Source organism: Triticum urartu, chromosome 4A (genome assembly GCF_056163025.1).
Source record: "Triticum urartu cultivar PI428250 chromosome 4A, HENAU_Tu73, whole genome shotgun sequence".
Taxonomy (NCBI): domain Eukaryota; kingdom Viridiplantae; phylum Streptophyta; class Magnoliopsida; order Poales; family Poaceae; genus Triticum; species Triticum urartu.
In genome coordinates, this window is record NC_141876.1 from 339,906,348 (window position 1) to 339,920,802 (window position 14,455).

Sequence of the window (14,455 nt, forward strand, 5' to 3'; positions counted from 1 at the left end):
TGCCCACAGGAAAAGAACCACTGCATCCTCTAATCCGGCCCCTGATGATGATGTGGATAATCCGGACCTTGAGGTAGGGCTTGACTCACTTGGCTTATTTTTCATGCGTCTTATTGATGATGATATTTTTCAGGATGATGCTGAAGCCAGCCATGCTGATGCTGCAGAGGTAATTATTCTCTCTTCCGATTCAGAACCTTTGCCTTCACTAAAAATCCATCAGGCAAACCGGAAAGTTAAATTTTCTCATCCTCTTGCTTATTTGGATCCCAAATTTCTTATGAAGACCCAACAGCACGAAGCTCGTCGCACAACCCGGCACAGCGGCCAGGTAGTTACCTCCGCCGGTTTTCCGAACAACCCGGTTCGGAAACGCCGTTCAGAGGTCTCTAATTTTCTTGTCAGTGCTTGTCCTAAAGCGGGCTGCTTTCGTCAACCTCTTAATCCATCTAACTCCGATTACCAGGTTACTTCCCACTCATCCTCTGGCGAGTCATCGGCTACTCAGCTGCCACCGCTCAAAATGGTGCTTGGGTAAGCTATACTTATCATAATATTTGCAGTACATCACCTTGGAACATATGCTGTATTTGATTTTGTTATTCCTTTCAGGGCCAAGCCTAGGCCAAGCAAGAAGGCTCGCCTGGACAAAGCGGCCGAAGAGGATGCCGTCCTTGAACCGGGCAAAACACCAGATCTTGAAGCGGCTATTCCTGAGGATATACCCAATGATCCACCGCAGCAAGACAACGATCTTATTGCTGAAGAGAGACCTATTGCTACCTTAAGTCCTGTCAATCAGCTCACAAGCTCCATCCGGATTGAGAAATCCACCGGTCCAACAAAGCCTACTAACAAGCCAACAGCCCCAGTGCAAACCGGCGATGCCAAGGATGATGAGGTTGTCATTACTGGCATTGGCCATACAGAGCCAAGCAATCCTGTCACTTTGTCCAAACATACTGCCAAGGAAGAATTTGCTGCCTTTGGCAAAGGCAAGTGGAATGCTGATCTGGTGACTTACGCTGCTTTGAACGCCCAAGATATCCATTCCGGCTACCTGAACCGGTTGTATACCAGTCGTGACTATGAAGCCGGTCTGGTTAACATGATGAAAGATAAATATGAGGTAACTTCCATATGCTCTTTCCTGCTTGTATATTTCAATTCTTGTTGACGCTCCTAGCCCCCGAGGGCCGGTTTGTAATCTTCTTTCAAACCGGGACTTACTAATATAAATCTTAATGCTTTGAAATTCGCTGATGTAGTCCCCAAGGGTCGGTTCAACTTAGCGTAGTTAAACCGGGACTTTAAGTAATTGAGATCGCCGCATCAGGATATATACGAGCAAATAGCCATTAGCCCCCAAGTGCCAAGTTGAATACTTGTATTGATCTTGGGACTTTGTAAGCAATTGAAAGATGAAGATCAAATATGCATTAGCCCCCAAGTGCCAAGTGCATAATTTGTTATGTGGTTGGTACTTCAATCCTTGTACCATTTTGCTGAATCATATAACTATCTGCATGCAGGCTGAGCTGAAGACGAAACAAAGCCAAGTCGCCGATCTCCAAGAAAATCTGAAATCCCAACAAGCTAAAACCTCCAAAGCAAAAGAGGAATTAACCAGCACTTTAAGCGCCATGGAACAGCTTAAGGAGAGCTTCAAGAAGAAGCGGGCGGATTGGGCCACTGAAAAATCCGCTTTAATCAAACGAGCAGAAGATGGCGAGGCTGCACTAAAACCGCTGGCGGATGAACTGAGCAGCATAAAGCGGCCCGTGCATGCCATGACCACTGCTATCTTTGGTAAGCTGGTTTGACTTCTGAATTGATTCTGCCGTCTTACAGAGCTACCGGTTTGTTAACCCTTGGTGAAATTTCAGGGACACGCATTGGTCACTTGGGGTCAGATGTGCGGAAGAAACTGAAAGCCGCCTACACATTGATCGAACAACTGTACACTGGTGCACAACGAATCATCTGTACTGCATCCCACAACAAGCCGGCGCCCACTTTGATTCAGGACACTCTAATGAAACTGTCGGTGCTTCCTGCCCGGGTTGAAGAGCTGAAGAAATCTGCTGCTCGAACCAGTGCGATCAATGCTTTAATCCGGGTAAAAGCTTGGGTGCCGGATTTTGACCCTGTTGAAGCGGCTCAGGGCTATCCCAGCTTGAAAGAAGATGGGTCAGAGTTTAGTGAAGCGGATCTGCGAGCAATAAACCGGGAGGTGCGTCCGCTAGCTTGTCAATTGGCTGAAGAAGCAGACTTGTCTCATTATGAAGCCCAATATGACAATAAAAACAAGCGAATAGCTGCACCAATTCATGAAGCGGAAAATCTTATCCCTCCAATCCGTAAGCATACTTACGCTCCCGATATTGACCCGTCGTTGCTGATCCATGATGAAGCTGTCTTTCAAGCATTAATGGGAATCGACTGGACAACTGTTGATTTCCAGCCGCTGGGTAGAGAAACTGAAGCTGAAGCAGCGCGGGATGATCCACAACCATCAGGCCAGGCTGGTGACCAAGCTTGAACTAGAAGCCGGTTTAAAACTGCTTCTCCCTTGCGAAAAACAATGATCTTATTGTGGGCACCGTGTTGCCCTGTAATAGGCTAGCTGATACTTTTGATATGCCTTCATGCATAATTACTGCAACTTGCTCTTCCTTTGGGTGATGAATTTTCCAAAGTACTTTCTGCAATAAAAAATCTTAAAGTGCCACCGCGATTGTACCGTCGGGCGGAATATGATGTCTGCATACATGAAATCAAAACATCCGAAATTTTTAAGTATATGACCAAATTTTTGAGATACATAATACATGCCATCGTTGGGCGTGAAGTTGGCTTGGCCAATCTTGAAGCGGAGTTTTATAAACCCACACTGTTGGAGGAGATAGCAGCTCCTATATATATATGATGCCGGTTTACCATGTAAACCGTGCCGGGTTATAATAAACACCGTGTTACTCCGTAATAGGATGTTAACAAAAATCAAACCGAGCAAATAGTCTCCGGAATAAAATGGACCGTGTACCGTCAATAGACAGTGTGAACCGGTTTAAAATTTTGTCGGTTTAAAAAATGCAATAAAAAGAAAGAAATATCTTTCAAAGAAAAAGTGTAAAGCAAAGGCAATGACAAAACCGTTTGCAAAAAGAGGCTTATTTGAGCTGATCAGATGGCGTTACCATGGTCGAACACGACCAAGCTCCCGATAGGTGTAGCTATGGTTCAAGTCAGCCAGGTCCCCAAATGAAACCGTGGCATTTATGCCGATCAAGTGGCATGGCAATGGTTCGGGTTCGACCAAGCCCCCAAGTGATTCTGTGGCCTTAGGCCGATCAAGAGGCATGACTGGTTCAGACGTGACCAAGTCCCCAAGTGATCTGGTGGCTCTCGCCTATCAAGAGGTATTGCATTGGTTCGGACACGACCAAGCCCCCAAGTGATATAACATGATGCTTTTGAAAAGCTAACTCAAGGGGTAAACCGGAGGCCGCTTTAGAACAACTCCGTGTGACCACACACGATGTAAAAGAACAGATACCCCGCTTTAGCTGAGGTTCCGGTTTATTATATTTAATCATAATATATACATCATCGTAATATGTACATAAGTAGAGCCAATGGCTCAGGTATAGTAAGGCCGAAGATGAGCTATGTTCCACGGCCTGTTGGTCTCCTCCTCTGATGTACGTGAGTCTTTATGCTCTCGAATATCGATCAGATAGTATGACCCGTTGTGCAGATTCTTGCTGACCACAAAAGGTCCCTCCCAATGTGGGGATAGCTTATGCATATCAGTCTGGTCTTGGATGAGCCGAAGCACCAAATCTCCCTCTTGAAAGGTTCTGGTTTTAACTCGGCGACTGTGATAACGACGAAGATCCTGTTGGTAAATCGCTGAGCGAGCAGCTGCTATGTCACGCTCTTCATCCAACCGGTCCAAAGCATCTTGCCGTGCTGTCTCGTTGTCCACTTCAACATAATCCGTCACACGAGGTGAATCATGACGGATATCACTGGGGAGAACCGCCTCCGCTCCATAGACCATGAAGAATGGTGTGTATCCTGTTGATCTGTTGGGTGTGGTATTGATGCTCCATAACACAGATGGTAATTCTTCTACCCAACAACCCGGTGTTCTCTGCAAAGGAACCATAAGCCAGGGCTTGATGCCTCTCAAAATCTCTTGATTAGCCCTTTCTGCTTGACCATTGGACTGTGAGTGTGCCACTGATCAAACATGCCGGATGTGCTCCCATTCGCAGAACTCCTTCATGGCACCCTTGGACAAATTGGTACCATTATCTGTGATGATACTGTGTGGAAAACCAAACTGGAAAATCACTTTTTTGATAAACTGAACCGTCGTGGCCGCATCACACTTGCTAACCGGTTCTTCCTCCACCCACTTTGTGAACTTGTCAACCGCCACCAGGAGGTGGGTCTTCTTATCTTTGGACCTTTTGAAAGGCCCAACCATATCCAGCCCCCATGTCGCAAACGGCCAAGTAATTGGAATCATTCTCAATTCTTGAGCCGGCACATGAGCACGTCTTGAAAACTTTTGGCAACCGTCACATCTTCTGACCAGATCTTCCGCATCAGCATGAGCAGTTAACCAATAGAAGCCATGGCGAAATGCTTTAGCTACCAAAGATTTTGAACCGGCATGGTGACCACAATCTCCTTCGTGGATCTCCCGCAAAATTTCACAGCCTTCTTCAGGAGACACACAGCGTTGAAACGCCCCTGATATACTGCAATGATGCAACTCGCCATTGACAATAGTCATGGACTTGGACCGCTGGACTATCTGTCGGGCCAGAATCTCATCCTCTGGTAACTCGCCCCGGTTCATGTATGCCAGGTAAGGAAGCGTCCAATCCGGAATGACATGAAGAGCTGCCACCAATTGAGCCTCCGGATCAGGAATAGCCAAATCCGCTTCACCAGGGAGCTTGACCGACGGGTTGTGCAGCACATCCAGAAAAACGTTGGGCGGGACCGGTTTGCGCTGAGAGCCCAGACGGCTTAAAGCGTCCGCCGCTTCATTCTTCCGTCGGTCCACGTGGTCCACCTGATAGCCTTTAAAGTGACCTGCAACAATATCCACCTCAGGACGATATGCTGCCATGAGTGGGTCCTTGGAGTCCCAAGTGCCAGACACTTGTTGAGCCACAAGGTCCAAGTCACCGAAGCACTTAACTCGACTTAGATTCATCTCCTTAGCCATCCGGAGACCATGGAGCAAGGCTTCATACTCAGCTGCATTGTTAGTACAAGGGAACATTAAGCGGAGAACGTAACAAAACTTATCACCTCGTGGGGAAGTTAATACGACTCCAGCCCCCGACCCTTCCAATTGCCTGGATCCGTCAAAATGGATGGTCCAATATGTGTGATCCGGCTTTTCTTCAGGTGCTTGCAGTTCCGTCCAATCATTGATGAAATCAACAAGCGCTTGAGACTTAACCGCCGTCCGAGGCACATACTTCAATCCGTTCGGCCCAAGCTCTATACCCACTTGGCAATCCGGCCAGTCGCTTCCCGGTTCTGGATGATATCCCCCAAAGGAGCAGAACTGACCACCGTAATTGGGTGCCCTTGGAAGTATTGCTTAAGCTTCCGGCTTGCCATAAAAACTCCGTACACCAGCTTCTGCCAATGCGGATACCTTTGCTTGGACTCAATGAGTACCTCGCTGATATAATAGACCGGACGTTGAACCGGATGCTCCTTACCTGCCTCCTTTCGCTCCACCACAATAGCCACGCTGACCGCACGAGCATTAGCAGCAACATATAGCAGTAACGGCTCCTTGTCAATGGGAGCAGCGAGCACAGGCGGATTGGCCAATTGCCGCTTTAAGTCCTCAAATGCTTCATCAGCAGCAGAACTCCAGACGAACTGATCCCTCTTCTTCAACATCTGATACAAAAGGATTGCCTTCTCACCAAGGCGGCTGATAAACCGGCTTAACGCGGCAATCCGGCCTACCAGGCGTTGAACATCATTGATACACTTCGGTTTAGCCAGGGAGGTGATGGCTGTGACCTTCTCCGGATTAGCCTCAATTCCCCTGTTGGACACCAGAAAACCCAATAACTTGCCCGCCGGTACACCAAAGACACACTTGTCCGGATTAAGCATCATCTTGTATGTCCTTAGGTTATCAAAGGTTTCCTTCAAATCGTCAACCAGAGTCTCCTTCTCCCTGGACTTAACCACGATATCATCCACATAAGCATGCACATTACGGCCAATCTGCTTGTGAAGACAATTTTGTACACACCGTTGATAAGTTGCCTGGGCACTTTTGAGCCCAAAGGGCATAGACACATAGCAGAAGGCTACAAAGGGAGTTATGAATGTCGTCTTCTCCTGGTCCTTAACTGCCATTTTGATCTGATGATAGCCAGAATATGCATCCAAAAAACTTAAAAGCTCACAACCCGCCGTAGCATCAATGATTTGATCATTACGGGGGAGGGCAAAAGGATCTGCTGGACAAGCCTTATTAAGATCTGTGTAATCCACACACATGCGCCAGGTGCCGTTTTTCTTAAGGACTAGCACCGGATTGGCAAGCCACTCAGGGTGAAAAACTTCAACAATAAAACCAGCTGCTAAGAGCCTGGCTACCTCTTCTCCAATCGCCTTGCGTCTTTCTTCGTTAAACCGGCGGAGGAACTGTTTCACCGGTTTGTATTTAGGATCCACATTAAGGGTGTGCTCAGCGAGTTGCCTCGGTACACCTGGCATGTCAGAGGGCTTCCATGCAAAAATGTCCAGATTCTCACGGATGAACTCGATGAGTGCGCTTTCCTATTTTGGATCCAAGTTGGCACTGATGTTGAACTGCTTGGACGAATCGCCAGGTACGAAGTCAACAAGCTTAGTTTCTGCTGCCGATTTGAACTTCAGGGCTGGATCATGCTCCGTAGTTGGCTTTTTTAATGGAGTCATGTCCGCCGGATCAACACTGTCCTTATAATACTTCAGCTCCTCGGTGGCACAAACCGACTCTGCGTAAGCCGCATCTCCTTCCTCGCACTCCAAAGCGATTTTACGGCTTCCGTGAACCGTTATTGTCCCCTTGTAACCCGGCATCTTGAGCTGCAAATACACATAACAGGGCCGTGCCATAGACTTGGCGTAGGCCGGTCGCCCAAACAGGGCGTGATATGGACTTTGGATTTTCACCACTTCAAACGTCAATGTCTCCGACCTGGAATCATGATCATCTCCAAAGGCCACTTCCAGAGCTATCTTACCAACAGGATATGCTGACTTGCCAGGTACTACACCGTGGAACACCGTATTAGACAGTTTGAGATTTTTATCTGTTAGTCCCATACGATGGAAGGTCTCATAGTATAAGATATTAATGCTGCTCCCTCCATCCAGGAGCACTTTGGTGAACCTGTAACCTCCCACCTGAGGTGCCACCACCAGAGCCAACTGACCCGGATTATCAACCTGGGGAGGGTGATCCTCTCTGCTCCATATGATTGGCTGTTCAGACCAGCGTAGATAACGGGGCACGGCCGGTTCAACAGAGTTGACTGCCCGCCTCTGAACCTTCCGGTCTCGCTTGTCCAAGCTAGTGGTGAAGACATGGTACTGCCCACTATTCAACTGCTTTGGGTTGCTCTGGTAACCTGACTGTTGCTGCTGGTGGTTATAACCACCCAGGTTGTTCTGATTATTTTGATTATTATGTCCACCCGGATTACCATTAAATCCTGAATCAGAATTTCCTCCACCGTAACCCGGCCCGGATCCTGAGCCACCGCCGGAGCCGTGATCATACTGGAAAGCATTAGAATTCTTGAACTCCTGCATAATAAAGCAATCCTTCCAAAGGTGGTTTGCTGGCACCTCCTTCGTCCCATGTCTTGGACAGGGCTGGCTCAGTAGATAATTTAGGCGATCCGGGTTAGGGTTGGGTGCCCCACTGCGATTTTTCGGTTTACCCTTACGTCACTGGCCATTTTCCTATGCGTTGGTATTAGCCACAAAGTCCATGTTACCATCCGCTTTACGCTTGCCTCCACCACCATTGCCTGCCCAGTGATGCTGCTGACCTTTGGAGTTGTTGTTCCTCTTTCCCTTCCCTGCCTTGTCATCATCAGATTCGGGATCCTTGGTACTATCAGAATCAGCATACTTTACCAAAGCAGCCATGAGGGTCCCCATGTCAGTGCAATGGCGCTTCATCCGTTCCAACTTCAGCTTTAGGGGCCCAAACCGGCAGTTGCCTTCTAGGGTTAAGACTGCGGTGTCAGCGTTGATGCGGTCTGATGAATGCAACACTTGTGAGACCCGGCGCACCCAATGAGTCGTCGATTCTCCTTTCTCCTGGACACAGGCAGCTAAGTCTACTATCGACATGGGCTGCTTACATGTATCCTTGAAATTATTGATAAACCGGGCTCGTAATTGGGCCCATGAACTGATAGAATTGGCTGGTAAGCTTTTTAACCAAGTGCGGGCCGTTCCTTCAAGCATCATGGTGAAGTATTTCGCACATGCCGCATCATCCACATCCAGCATCTCCATGGCCATCTCATAGCTCTCCATCCATGTATCTGGGGGTTGATCCGCCGTGTAATTTGGTACCTTGCACGGGCCCTTGAAATCCTTGGGTAGGCGCACATTGCGTAAAGCGGGGACAAGGCAAGGCACCCCCAAAGAGCGAGAAGTAACACCGGGTTCGACCGAAACAGTTGGACGAACCAGCGTAAGCTGCTGAGCCGGATATTGTGCGGCTAACTCGGCCTCCCTGCGTGCTCGGGCCCGGTCCACCACTTCCTGAGCGTTATCAGCACCACCCGCCGGGTTGTTGCCGCGGGGTGCTCCACGTCGTTCATTACTTGACACTGCCGGTTCCTCCATACGCCTGCTATAGCTCCGGCTTGGGCGACGGGTCGAGTGGATCCGGTCGCGGCTGTACGAGTAGGCTTCCTGTTGGTCCAAAGCTGTCCTAAGAAGCTCCTTGACCCGTCGCGTCTCTATCGCCTGCGGTGAGTCACCTTCAATTGGAATGGCCTCCAGCTGTGCAGCAGCTGCGACGAGATTGTCCATTGGGTTGGAGTAGTGACCCGGAGGTGTTGAAACAGCCTGAGGTATAACGGTGTTTTGACGAGGCGGATCCATCCGACGAGGCTGAACCGGCGCACCGGTCCCAAGAGCTTCCGCCCGGTTTCCCTCCAGCGGATTACTGGTTCCTGCTCCCGGGGTGTTGAAAAGGTCTCTGGCCTCAAAAACCGGAGGCAAACGGGATCGGTACTTCCTCCTCATGACTTCATGCGACGCGTTCTGGTCCAACATGAGCCTGTAAGCTTGTGCGTCTAGAGCGGCCTGCTCTGCGGCCATCCTGGTATCCTCAGCTGCCAGGTCCGCCTTAGCCTAGGTGATCTGTTCCCTTACGTTTGCAATCTCCGCATTGTGGACGTCCTGATCCGCCGGATTAGCTTCCGCCATAAGAACAGCCAATGCATCAAATAGCTCTGATAGAACTTGAGCCGGCGGGTGCACAGGGCCTCCTGCCCCGGCAGCCATCACCGCTGCTGAACCGGAGGCTGTTGCCGCAGCGGTCGAAGAATGAAGCGCTGCTTGTGTGCCGGCCATGAATATTCCAACTCGGTTGGACAGATCAGAGGGGTCCGGAATACTGTCGCCGTCGGAACAGCCCCCAATCCGGCCATCTTGTAGCTGATATAGAGATTCGGTTTCTCCGATTGATGACTCATCGCTGGAGTAAATGACGGTCTCACCGCTAGATCCTGATCCATCCTCATGACCTCCTCCATGGATGACTCCCACGAAGGCACGCTTCATGGCCGGTTTAACCCGGGCTAATCGCGCACGCTGAGCCGTTTCGACGAGGTCGGTGCAGATATCCGGCTCAGGGCCCGGTTCTCCGATCTTGCCGATGAAAACGTGTATGCCACCAAAGGGGACCCGGTACCCATACTCAACTGAGCCGGCCTCGGGGCCCCAGCCTGCATCGTCGATGTAGAGCTTGCCGCAATGACTCTTAGTCATCCGGCCTACGGCGTAGCCCTCGAGTCCTTCAAAGCGGCCCTCCAAGAACTTGAAACCATCGTGCGATAGCCCCACGGTGGGCGCCAACTGTCGTGGTTTTGTCACGGCAGATGTCCTAGAGAAAGGACTTAGTCATGGAGCCATCGCGACGGGTTAGCTTGAAGGGGTTAAAGCGGACACAGGGACACAAGAGAGTTTAACTAGTTCGGCCCCTTCGATGAAGGTAAAAGCCTACGTCTAGTTGTGATGGAATTGATGGGGTTTCGATGACCAGGGAGCAAACAAGCTTCGCCTATGTCTCGAGTTGTTGTCTCTTCTCCTTGAACCGCCGCCAGGTCGTCCCCTTATATACACGGGTGACGCACGTCGGTTCACAGAGTCCCAATACCGGCTCATAGATGTGTCCGGTTTGGTCTCTACTTATTCCTAACTTACAACACAAGTTAAATACTAACGCCGGTTTACGGCTACAGGCCTTGAACCGGCTATGGGCCTTGAGCCCTCATCTGCCTTCTTGGGCTTTAACATACTTAACTACTGACGAAGTTAACCCGGCCCAGATAGGCCGGTTTACGCCCAGTAGTGATATCCCCAACACTTCGGGAACGTGATTTTCGGAACGAACATGATCCAGGAGACTTGGACCCTACGTCAAGCAACCAACAGGGAAGCCACGAGGTAGGGGGCGCGCCTACCCCCCCCCCCCAGGCGCGCCCTCCACCCTTGTGGGCCCCCTGTTGCTCCACCGACGTACTCCTTCCTCCTATATATACCTACGTACCCCCAAATGATCACATAAGGAGCCAAAACCCTAATTCCACCGCCGTAAATTTCTGTATCCATGAGATCCCATCTTGGGGCCTGTTCCGGAGCTCCGCCGGAGGAGGCATCGATCACGGAGGGCTTCTACATCAACACCATAGCCTCTCCGATGAAGTGTGAGTAGTTTACCTCAGACCTTCGGATCCATAGTTATTAGCTAAATGGCTTCTTCTCTCTTTTTGGATCTCAATACAAAGTTCTCCCCCTCTCTTATGGAGATCTATTCGATGTAATCTTCTTTGCGGTGTGTTTGGTGAGACCGATGAATTGTGGGTTTATGATCAAGTTTATCTATGAACAATATTTGAATCTTCTTCTGAATTCTTTTATGTATGATTGGTTATCTTTGCAAGTCTCTTCGAATTATCAGTTTGGTTTGGCCTACTAGATTGATCTTTCTTGCAATGGGAGAAGTGCTTAGCTTTGGGTTCAATCTTGCGGTGTCCTTTCCCAGTGACAGTAGGGGCAGCAAGGCACGTATTGTATTGTTGCCATCGAGGATAACAAGATGGGGTTTTTATCATATTGCATGAATTTATCCATCTACATCATGTCATCTTGCTTAAAGCATTACTTTGTTCTTATGAACTTAATACTCTAGATGCATGCTGGATAGCGGTCAATGTGTGGAGTAATAGTAGTAGATGCAGGCAGGAGTCGGTCTACTTGTCTCAGACGTGATTCCTATATACATGATCATACCTATATATTCTCATAACTATGCTCAATTCTGTCAATTGCTCAACAGTAATTTGTTCACCCACCGTAAAATACTTATGCTCTTGAGAGAAGCCACTAGTGAAACCTATGGCCCCGGGGTCTATCTTCCATCATATTAATCTTCCAACACTTAGTTATTTTCATTGCCTTTTATTTTACTTTGCATCTTTATCATAAAAATACCAAAAATATTATCTTATCATATCTATCAGATCTCACTCTCGTAAGTGACCGTGTAGGGATTGACAACCCCTTATCGCGTTGGTTGCGAGGATTTATTTGTTTCGTGAAGGTGCGAGGGACTCGCGCATAGCCTCCTACTGGATTGATACATTGGTTCTCAAAAACTGAGGGAAATACTTACGCTACTTTGCTGCATCACCTTTCCTCTTCAAGGGAAAACCAATGCAGTGCTCAAGAGGTAGCAGAATCCAAATTGGATGTGCTTCAAAGTCAGCTTGACATGTTCAAAATGAAGGATGGTGAAGGTGTCGCTGAAATGTACTCTAGACTTTCTCTCATCACAAATGAGATTGCCGGTTTAGGAAGTGAAGAGATGACTGACAGATTCATCATCAAGATGATCCTAAGAGCCTTGGATGGAAAATATGACACTATGTGCACATTAATCCAAATGATACCCAATTACAAAGATCTCAAGCCAACGGAAGTCATTGGTAGAATTTTTGCTCATGAGATGTCACTCAAGGATAAAGAAGAGCTTCACAACAAGTCTAGTGGTGCTTACAAAGCCTCATGTGGTGCTCCTACATCATCAAGTGAGAAACAAGTCTTCAATGAGGAATTGAGCCTAATGGTGAAGAACTTCAACAAGTTATACAAGATTAGAAGCAAAGAAAGATGTTCCAAGTCAAGGTCCTACAATGACAAAAGGTATTCTAGTCGTGATCGTAATTGCTACAATTGTGGAAGACCTGGACACTACTCCAATGAGTGTACGGCTCCCTACAAAAGAAGAGAAGACTCACCTAAAAGGAGAAGTAGAAGAGAAGAATCACCTCCAAGAGAGAGAAGGAGTAGAGATGATCATTATGAACGAAGAACCTCTCGCAGAAGCAAGGATTCAGAAAGGAAGGACAAGTCATCAACGAGCTATACAAAACGAAGACATCAAGCTCATGTTGGTGAATGGGTATCCGGCTCCGACTCTGACCACCACTCCAAGAGAAGTTATCACTCCGACTCCAAAAATACTCAAGATGAAGGTATTGCCGGTCTAGCACTTGTGTCGACCAACTCCTATGACATATTTGACTCGCCAAATGAAGGAATTGGAAGATGCTTCATGGCTAAAGGCCCAAAGGTATCACACCCTGAGTATGTTGATTTCAATAGTGATGAAGATGATTTGCTACGTGATGATGATTTACTTGTTGACAACTCTAGTGGTGAAAACTATGATGAACTTGCTAGTAATCATGCTAATCAAGATAAAACGAATGATGATGATGATGATGATGATGATGATGATGATAAGAAGGTGATTGAGCGTCTGACTAAAGAACTAAACACCCTTAAGTTAGCTCATGAAACTACCTTAGAAGATCATCGAGAACTTTTAAAGCCTGATGAGAATCTACGCTTTGAAAAGCTCAACCTAGAGCAAGAGCATGGGTTCTTAAAAGCAATCAATGATGATCTTCGTAAGAAAAGTTCTTCTTACATTGCCAAGCATTTACACTTGTCTACTTACATGCCACAAGTAAAATATAGCAACAAGAGTAAGAAATATTCTTCTTCCAGTAGTAACAATAATCATGCTAAATCCAATATTGTTGCTTCTAGTAGTTCTCTTGATTCCACTAATGATTCTCTTAGCCAAGTTACACTTGAGCAAGAAAATAGCTTATTGAAGGGAATTATAGAGAAAGGTGTTTACAAGAGCCTTGCCGGAAGTAAGAAATTTGAGGAAATTGTATGCAAGCAAGGAAGGCACCGGAAGAATCAAGGTGTTGGTTTTGATCGAAAGTTCAATGCCACTGGAGTTGGGTGGGAAGAAGATCAATACTCCAAGACGAAGTTTGTTCCTAAACAAGAGAAGTATGGCCTACTTCCTTCAAGGGGACACAAGCTCAAGATGATCTTCCACCACAATGTTGACACACGAACACGTCACGTGTACCCTCGACACCGGGGGTGATGCGCCGCAGCTCACGTCGAAGGAGACCCGACCGACAGCGCGATACGCAAGACAGTCCACGGGCGCTTTTGCAGACCCGAAAACCCCACACCCCCAGGAGGGACCCCGTTAGGGAGTGCGGCGGCTATGGGCTGCCCTATTTCGATTCGCTCGCCCCTAGAGCCTCGGGATTTGCAGCTCTCAAACACGAAGAACAGCAAAGAACGAGAGAGAAAAACGGTGGAGAGATAAAACGTAGATGAAAAAGTAGTATATTGCTTTGTTAGATTGTGTGTTGTTCAATCGGCCATCACCCCCAACATATATAAGAGGCGGCTGGACTTCCCGTACACGCAAAGGATTCATCTAGGCTTTCCTTACAAAAAATTACATCAATTCACGTCCTAGAGTCCTAGTTCTATTCCAACTCGGATTCAGTCTGAATCTGGCCCAACTTCTGTCTTTCTACTTGCGCGGGCCGCCAAGCTTGCATATTACCTCCGATCAAGATGGCCCAAATATGAAACTCGTGCGCCTCGACGAGACGAACAATTCTTATGTTGAACACTTTTCCAAATAAGATCATCTTGAATATTCTACGAAGCCATCTTTAATATCCAGTCGGACTCGGTCATGTAACAGACTGGATTGTCCGAGTCTCGTAGTGAACTCATAGGCCGTATACTATCTCATATGATAATGACT